Source organism: Pteropus vampyrus, unplaced genomic scaffold (assembly GCF_000151845.1).
Source record: "Pteropus vampyrus isolate Shadow unplaced genomic scaffold, Pvam_2.0 Scaffold106, whole genome shotgun sequence".
In the NCBI taxonomy this organism is placed as follows: domain Eukaryota; kingdom Metazoa; phylum Chordata; class Mammalia; order Chiroptera; family Pteropodidae; genus Pteropus; species Pteropus vampyrus.
The window spans coordinates 2409287-2418464 of NW_011888887.1; the positions used below are offsets into that span (position 1 = coordinate 2409287).

The window sequence follows — 9178 nt, forward strand, 5'->3', positions numbered from 1 at the left end:
CAACCTAGATACCCTTCAATAAATGGATAAAGAAGAGGTGGTACATATATACAATGGAATATTACTCAGCCATAAAGAAATAAAATCTTGTCATTTGTGACAACATAGATGGACCTAGAGAGTATTATCTTAAGTGAAATAAGGCAGATAGAGAAATATAAATACTATGATTTCACTTTCATGTGGAATCTAAGAAACAAAATAAATGAACAAACAAAACAGATACAAACTCATAGATACAGAGAACATTTTTATGGTTACCAAACGGGAGGAAAGTTGGGGAGATGGGTGGAAAAGAGGAAGAGATTAAGATGTGCAAATTGCCAGTTAAAAAAAAAAACAGTCACGGGGATGTAAAGTATAGCATAGGGAATACAGTCAATGATATTGTAATAACTATGTATGCGGTCAGATGGGTACTAGACTTATCTGGGTGATCATTTCCTAACATACATAAATGTCTATTCGCTAGGTTGTACACCAGAAACTAATATAATATTGTATGTCAACTGTAATTGAAAAGCAAAAAATTATTAAAAATATATCTAATATTTTAACTATAAATACTTCGACATACATCTCCTAAAGCCTAGAACATTCTCCTATTAAATCACAATATCATTATTATACCTAAGAAACTTAACTTTGATTCGATCATCTTTCTCTTATACAATCTCTACTTGTCCCAATCATGTTCTTAATATACATTTTTTCAAACCAGGATCCAATAAAGAATCATGCATTGTATTTAATTATAAGGCTCCTTTAACTTCTGCTGTTGCCTTTCATCATATTAAAAATATTTTGAGTCCACATCAATTGCCTCAGAGGCTGTCCCATAATCTTGATTTGTCTAATTACTACTCGGTGATTATATTCAGATGAAGCATTTTTGGCAAGAAGACTATAGGAGATGCTGTAATACACCCATAGGATGACATCTGAAGGCACATGATGTCCATTTTCCCCATTGTTGATGGTGACAATCGATAATTTGATTAATGTAATGTTTGTTGGATTTCATCATTGTAAAGGTAGCTTCTGCCCTTCACAATTGATAATGTGTAAGGTCACAAAACTATCTTTTCCCCAAAAACTTTCCATACAATGATTTGAGCACATTGATGAATCTGACCTTAGTTTTTACATGGGCCTCTCATTACTTACAGTTGCTATATTAAACAAATCTGTCCTTTTAGAATGGTTGCTTAAGTAACACACAATAGGTTCTTTTGTTAGGCCTACAGTTTTAGCATAACAGTTTGTTGAAGTCCTCCGTGCAGAGTCCCTGTTTTTTCTTTCAAAATCTTTGAACTTTCTTCTAATAAGAGCTTCAACTATAGTATTTTACATAGTAGTTGCCTCATTGCTCATATTAGACTAACTCTAGTCTATCTATTTGCCTTACTTACTATAAAAAGAAAAAAAAAAGTCATCCAAACACAAGCAGAACTAAACTAAGCCCATCAAACTTGAGCCCATCTGTCTCACTAGTTAATAAAAAAATTCTCTTTGCTTCACAAAATTACAGGACAATCTGTCAATCAAACTCTTTAGCTTGTCTCCTAAAGATTTGTACTAGGTTGTCTGTCATATCTCTATCATTCTATATTTGAGGTGTATCTTACTTTATCAGCTCTAATGAAGCAAGCAACATAGGAAGGTGAGATAAAGTTTCTATCAAAATCTTAATTCCCAAATCAGAAGTCAAGAGGGCAATCCTCGGAAAAGCACAGCCATCTATAGACACCTAGAAGAAACTTTGCTAAGACAGATAATTACAATAGTGGAACTTTTTGAGAAAGTAACTATGACCTAGGCTTAAATGTTACCTATAAAAATCAAAATTGATCTTTCTATTATGCAAAATGGAAAGGTAATTTAAATAAGGATACTTATGTTTCCACTTACATTATTTTTCTCTCTAAAAATCCTGACAGACTTTTAAAGTAAGTGATCTAGGAATAAACAATATGCATGAATCCTTCCAATAATGAACACGATATGTTCCAATGACATTCTGTATGCTCAGAAACTCTAATGTCAAAGGTAAAAAAGAAAAGTTTGACTTAAATGATGCATTCTTCACAGTGATGCCTAAATGGCTCACAGAAACCACAGTAAGCACGGAATTCTAGTCTCAACTTTGCCACTGTGATCAGTTTCCTCATCTATGAAAAAAAAAAGATTAGATTTAATGAATTCTAAAGATTTTATATTCACAGACATCTATGAACCTGACTATATAGTTGACTAAGATATAAAAATATAAGTAGATGCTAAAATAACTTCTTGCATTCTCCCAAAGATTTAACTAGAAGCACAAGATTTTAAAAGGCACCAAAAATATTTAGTAATCAAGATAATAGTTTAGTGTAATATTTTAAAGAATAAAAATTAATGCAAAAATTAATGATGAAAAAATAAATTTTAAACAAAGACAAGTTATTGTTGCTTGTTTTATTATGCTGCATTATTGTACAACAGAAACCACTTCCAATCAGCTGCCAGCTAGCTCCCAGTCCATGAGGTCATGCCCTGCCAAGGTTTCTAAGTGTTGATAACAGTGTCCAACAGAGTGGGCAATGTTCTTTATACATAGTCATATTTTTTATTGTAGAGCTTTTCTTAACTTTTCTACTTGATACAAAATACGGAGGGATGTTTTGATAGGTGTATGTAGGATGACACATTTTAAAATATTTTCGCCTTAGGCTCTAATATGGCTCAGCAGGGCCCTGGATCTGAAGATCCATTCTTTCAATGGATAAAGTACCAAAACATTAAAAACTAAATGCCTCTACTCCAAGAGTTTTCAGTCTTATAGATGAAAAGTCAGTTTTACAAATAAGTAAAGTGAAATACAAAGTACCAGAGAGAGAAAACCAAACTCCTGGAACTCAAGAGATCAGAGTTTCCTCTGTTGGAAAAAATGAGAATTAGGAAGAGACCCCTGGAGGTAGTGTGGGGTGCCAGATTTAGCAAATGAAAATATGAACATTGCGTGAGATATATTTATACTAAAAAGTATCTGCTGTTTTTATCTGAAATTCAAATTGAATGGAGTATGCTGTATTTTATTTGGCAATCCTAAAGTGGTAGGTAGCATGTAAGTTGAATCTTAAAATATGGATCTAAATAAGAAATTTTTATTTTACTATTTTGAAACTACTATTCAACAAATAGGAAGCATTATAACACAAAGCATTGAACTAAATTCAAATATAATTGTGGCAACAACTAGTTTGGAAAACACTGGTTAAGTCATTTCTGTGAACTTTCATTTTTCCACTCAGTATAATGATATTATTTGCCCTATATACCTTGCAGAGTTGGAAAGCTCAAGAAACTTAATATTTCTGATAATGCCTTATGAGGTGTAAGTATTACTGAAATAAGAATTTAAGATAAAGCATTGTTCTATTGTGGAAGCTACCACCTACACTGCTGATCTAATAGGTGGTAACCTCACAGTTTTGTGGAACAGCACTTGGTCCAAGGACCATGGCATCCATGAAGAAGAGTTAGGAAATTTCACGGAAAAATATCGAGGATTAATTTGCCTTCTTAAACACAAAGCTTTATTCAAAGTCAGGACCATCCTCTCATAAGAGGTAAAAATTCATGAGAACAGTCACTTCCACTGTTGTCAGGACTATTACAAATGATCAATTATTGTATAAAAATGTGCTTAAAAACTTTTTTAAAAAAATGCAACATACTCAAAAACTTTTGACATTGATATCTATGTGTCCTACTTAGGTGTCCGGGACCCAGTCAACCTGTACAATTTCCTTCTTTCAGGCAGTGTTGCCTTCTCTGGGCTGTGTAGGAACTCCCACAAATCCCAAAGGCCCACTGGTCAAATCTGCTAATGGGATGTCAGATAAACATCAGGGTAACACCACTAACAAGTGATTTACTCTACTGTGCATCACCTTCCACCAAACAATAGAAATGTGAGCACTTGATGTGGAATACAAGATTACTAACTTTAAAATGGAAGAATGGGAGACAGACAAAAGAAAGGGAAACATGGAAATAGAGATGAGTAAATCCAAGAGAGGAAAGATAGAGAAAACAGTATGGAAAGGATTTTAGATAATCTCAAAGAGGAAATGAGAGAGCTGGGGAAAAAAAAAAAAAGGAAATGTGAAAAACAGAGGCCAAAAGATGATGAAAAAGGAGATGAATAAAAGGGATGAAATGGAAAACATGGAGATTTACCCAGTCGTTACCCGTGAGCAGACCAACCAACACCAGAGAAATAAGGCAGGACCATAATCCTCCCAGACTGATCTAAAAGCAAAAAGCCAAAGATTGGAGTCAAAAAACTGGAGATTTCCATAAATTTAAGCTACAGGTTAGAGATAAACAAGAAATTAGGCTTCCCTTCAGACTTAAAAAAAAACCACACACCACTTTCCTCTAACCAGCCACTTTCCTCTAACCAGCTGCCAATAAATTAATCTAATAAAACTAATAACCATGGTAAACTGACTGAATCATTTTGTAACAAAGTAGAAAAGTAAATTACACATACACACATTCAAATAAATACACACACATATACACACATTTTGAAGTTGTCGTCAAGTGGTTTCTCAGACTAAAAAAAAACGAGATACTTTATAGAGCAGGTTTTTACAGCTCTTTGTCATTTCCAGTTAGAGATAGATTAATTCAAATTTTAGTCCTGGCCTCTAGAATTAACCCCCAAGTAGGCTGACCTCTCTGAGTATGAACAATGAAGCAAATGCTGACTAGCAAATCTCAGAAATGTTCAGTAACAATTTATCTTGATTTCTGATGAAACTACTAGTGTGCCTTCCAAATTTCCCTACCTCCCAGTCTATAAACTGATTATTTGTAAATAAACATTTAGCATAACATGAAAATTCAGATATAAATTAGTCCTAGAATAAATACTGATTTAGAATAAAAAATAAAAATAAAACTTCATAAAGGAATCCATCTTGCAATATATACTCTATATTCAAGTTGTTTTCAAACATAATTATCTTTTTTTTCTGCATTTTCATTTTATTTTTTAAATTCACTTTATAGCAAATTAAATTTAACGATTCTTAAATACTGCATGGAAAGCTAGAGTATTATAAAGAGGCTACCTTTTGCCAAAAAAAAAAAACATTGATTAAAACAGTCTTAATTTTATAGATGCAATTTATATATAGTTCTAATAAGTTGCATATAGCCTTATCCATCATAAATTATTTGCTATGACCCTCATACAGGATTTTATTTTTTGCTTCTCAAGACTTCTATTATAATAAGAATCATGTCATGCTGCAGTTAATCATTCATTAGTCTGTTTTTTCCCTTATTGATGCCTATGAGTAACTAAAAATAAGACCATCACAGGCATAATTCATTCTATTGAGCTTCACTTTACTGAGCTTTACAGATACTGAGGTTTTTACAAATTGAAGGTTTGTGGCAACTCTGTTGAGCAAGTCTATCAGCACCATGTTTCAAACAGCGTTTGCTCACTTCATGTCTCTGTCACATTTTGGTAATTATCATAATATTTCAAAAGTTTTTCATTATTATCATATTTGTTATGGTGATCTGTGACCAGTAATCTTTGATGTTACTATTATAATGGTTTTGGGGCATCACAAACTGCACCCACATAAGGTGGCTAACTTAATTAAACGTGTCTCTCTCCCTCTCCTTGGGTCTCCCGATTCCATGAGACACAACAATTTTAAAATTAGACCAATTAATAACCCTACAACAACTTCTGAGTATTCAAGTGAAAGGAAAAGTTGCACATCTCTCACTTTAAATCAAAAGCTAAAAGTGATTAAGCTTAGTGAGGAAGGCATGTCAAAAGCCAAGATAGGCTGAAAGCTAAGCCTCTGGTGCTAGATAGCAAAGTTGTGAATGCAAAGAAAAAGTTCGTGAAGGAAATTAAAAGTGCTACTCCAGTGAATACATGAATAATAAGAAAGTGAAACAGCCTTATTGCTGATATGGAGAACGTTTTAGTGGCCTGGAGAGATAAAATCAGCTACAACATTCCCTTTAGCCAAAGCCTAACCCAAGCAAGGACCTAACTCTCTTCAATTCTGTGAAGGTTGAGAAAGGTGGGGAAGCTAAAGAGGGAGTTTGAATCTAGAAGGGGTTGATTCAAGAGGTTTAAGGAAAGCAGCCATCTCCATCACTTAAAAGTGTAAGATGAAGCAGCAAGTGCAGATGTAGAAGCTACAGCAAGCTGTCCAGAAGATCTAGCTAAGATAATTAATGAAGGTAGCTACACTAAACAACATTTTCAATATATAGATGAAACAGCCTCATATCAGAAGAAGATACCATTTAGGACTTTCATGGCTAAACAGGAAAGAGGTGGTCAAGATGTCTGGCTCCCAAGCTTCAAAGGACAGGCTGACTCTCTTGTTAGGGACTAATGAAGTTGATAATTTTAAGATGAAGCCAATGCTCATTTTACCATTTTGAAAACTCTAGGGCCCTTAAGAATTATGCTAAATCTACTCTGCCTATGCGCTATAAATGGAACAACAAAGCCTGGATAACAGCCTATCTGTTTATAACATGGTTTATTAAATATGTTAAGGCCACTACTGAGAGCTACTGCCTGGGAAGAAAGATTCCTTTCAAATATTACTGCTCATTGACAATGTACCTGGTTACCCAAGATGGATATGCACGACAAGATTAATGTTGTTTTCATATCTACCAATATAACATCTATTCGGCAGCCAATGGATCAAGGAATAATTTTGACTTTCAAATCTTCTTGTTTAAGAAACGCATTTTTAAGGCCATAGCTGCCATAGATAGTGATTCCTCTGATGGATCTGGGCAGAGTAAATTGAATTCACCATTCTATGCCTTTCAGAACATTTCTGATTCATAGGAAGAGATCAAAATATCAACATCAACAGGAGTTTGGAAGAAGCTGTTTCCAACCCTCATGAATGACTTCGACGGGTTCAAGACTTCAGTGGAGGATGTAACTGCAGATATCATGGAAATAACAAGAGAACTAGACTTAGAAATGGAGCCTGAAGATGTGATTTAATTGCAGTAATCTCATGGTAAAATTTTAACAGATGACATTTGCTTCTTATAAATAAGAAAAGAAAGTGGTTTCTTGAGGTAGAATCTACTCCTGGTTAAGTTGCTGTGAAGACTGTTGAAATGACAACAAAAGATTTAGAATACAACATAAACTTAGTTGATAAAGCAGTGGCAGGGTTTGAGAGGATTGACTTCAATTCTAAAAGAAGTTTTACAGTGGATAAAATGCTATCAGAAAGCATTTCGTACTACAGAGAAATCATTCATGAAAGGAAAAGTCAATTAATGCGGCAAAATTCACTGTTGTCTTATTTTGAGAAATTGCCACAGTGACCCCAACTTTCAGCAACTACCACCCTGAGCAACCAGAGCCATCGACATCAAGGCAAGACCCTTCACTAGCAAAAAGATTACGATTCGCAGAAGGCTCAGATGATGGTTAGCATTTTTTAATGATAATACATTTTTTAATTAAGGTATGTACATTTTTAGACATATGCTATTGCATACTTAATAAACTATGGTATAATGTAAATATAACTTTTATATGCACTGGAAGCCAAAAAATTTGTGTGACTCACTTTATTGTGATATTCGCTTTATTGCAGTGTTCTGGAACCAAACCAGAAATATCTCCAAGGTATAACTGTATTTATTTATTTTTTTGTGCCCAGCACCTAGCATAGTATTAGAATATATTAGGTCATACACACACACACATATATGTGTGTGTATACATTCATAAAATTAATGATATCTATTCATAAAATTAATGAAGACAAAATCCCCTACTGAATATAAATCTATGTACTTGATATCAATAATTTCTGGGGAAATGTGCATTAATAGGATTCTAGTTATAAAATCCTACTTGTATAGCTTAGACATATTATACTGAACTACAAAAAAAAATAGGTTTTTTTTCACAACTTGGGGGTTCAAGAAAGTATCAAAGTTTGCTGATATTTTAGCATTCCATTCTGAACCAACACCTATTATTTATTTTTCCTTACTTACACAAGTTATAAATGTGTTGTTATACACTTGATATCAACAAATTTTCATCTGTTTTCAGAAAAACGAGTTTTAGGAATCATTTTACGGTTCTCTCTAAAATGGAGTTTTTTAAAAACTAACTTCTAGCTTTACATATCAAATAAAAAAAACAAAATCAAAAAATAGTAGTAGCAATTATACTCCTGCTCTAATCTGAAGGTCCAAGAAAAATAATTTGATTCTAATGCAGATAGTTAGCTCTTTTGCATGGCAAGCAGGCACTAAAAAAAAATAAAGAAAAGAAAAGAAAAGAAAAATTAAAACAGAAGAGATGAGTATACTTAGTAATACAAAAGGCCAAACAATAATCTTTTAAAATTAAATTATATAATTTTATTTTTGATCATTCTTGAAATGACCTATATTATTATTAAAAATAAGTTTCAATAAATCTATTTTATATAATCAATTGAAACACAAGAGTTATATCTAGCTGTTAGATATGCAAATACCCACCATCTGATAATACGCATCATGCAGCATTCGATTTTTCACTTCATGTACTCCTATAAAGACACTGAACAAACTGGGGGCGGCAGGGGAGGGGTGGGGATAAGCTAGGAATAACATATAAATGTGAGATGATTAGGGAAAAATTGTTTAAATAAATAAATGAAGGGGGAAGGGAAGGTTTGGGTTCTTTTCTTTAAAAGACTTTCCCAAATAATTCATTTTATTACACAACATAGATTTATTAAAAGACATTTTATCAACAAATATTCTAAACTTTTAAATTACTACTAAAGTATGTTTTATATAGATCTAGACATGGAAAAATGGCAAGATATCTCTAACAGGGACGTTCAGGTTTTAAGAGAAAATACAACAATATCCAATTCAATACTTTTTATTTGAAAAGATGATGTTTGCTGTGTTATACAAAGACTTAATAACTAAGGAATTCAAGTTTGATTTTTCTTTAAAAAAAAGTAAAAGCTGTAGATGAATTATTAGTTTCAGTACACAACAAACTAAATTATATAATAACACTATTTGAGAAGAGTCATATTTTAATAGGCTACTTAAGAAAAAGAAAAGATTTTAAAAACCCTGAAAG

The 9178-nt window shown here is 32.9% G+C and overlaps 1 protein-coding gene and 1 pseudogene across 1 annotated transcript in view; one reads left to right on the forward strand and one right to left on the reverse strand.

Moving 5' to 3' along the window:
* The window catches only part of FBXL17 (F-box and leucine rich repeat protein 17), a gene marked incomplete at its 5' end in the record, with an annotated part of 449450 nt that overhangs the window by 255917 nt on the left and 184355 nt on the right, over window positions 1–9178 (reverse strand). The gene's annotated exons all lie outside the window — the stretch shown is intronic.
* LOC105295483 lies at window positions 5631–7699 on the forward strand (annotated as a pseudogene).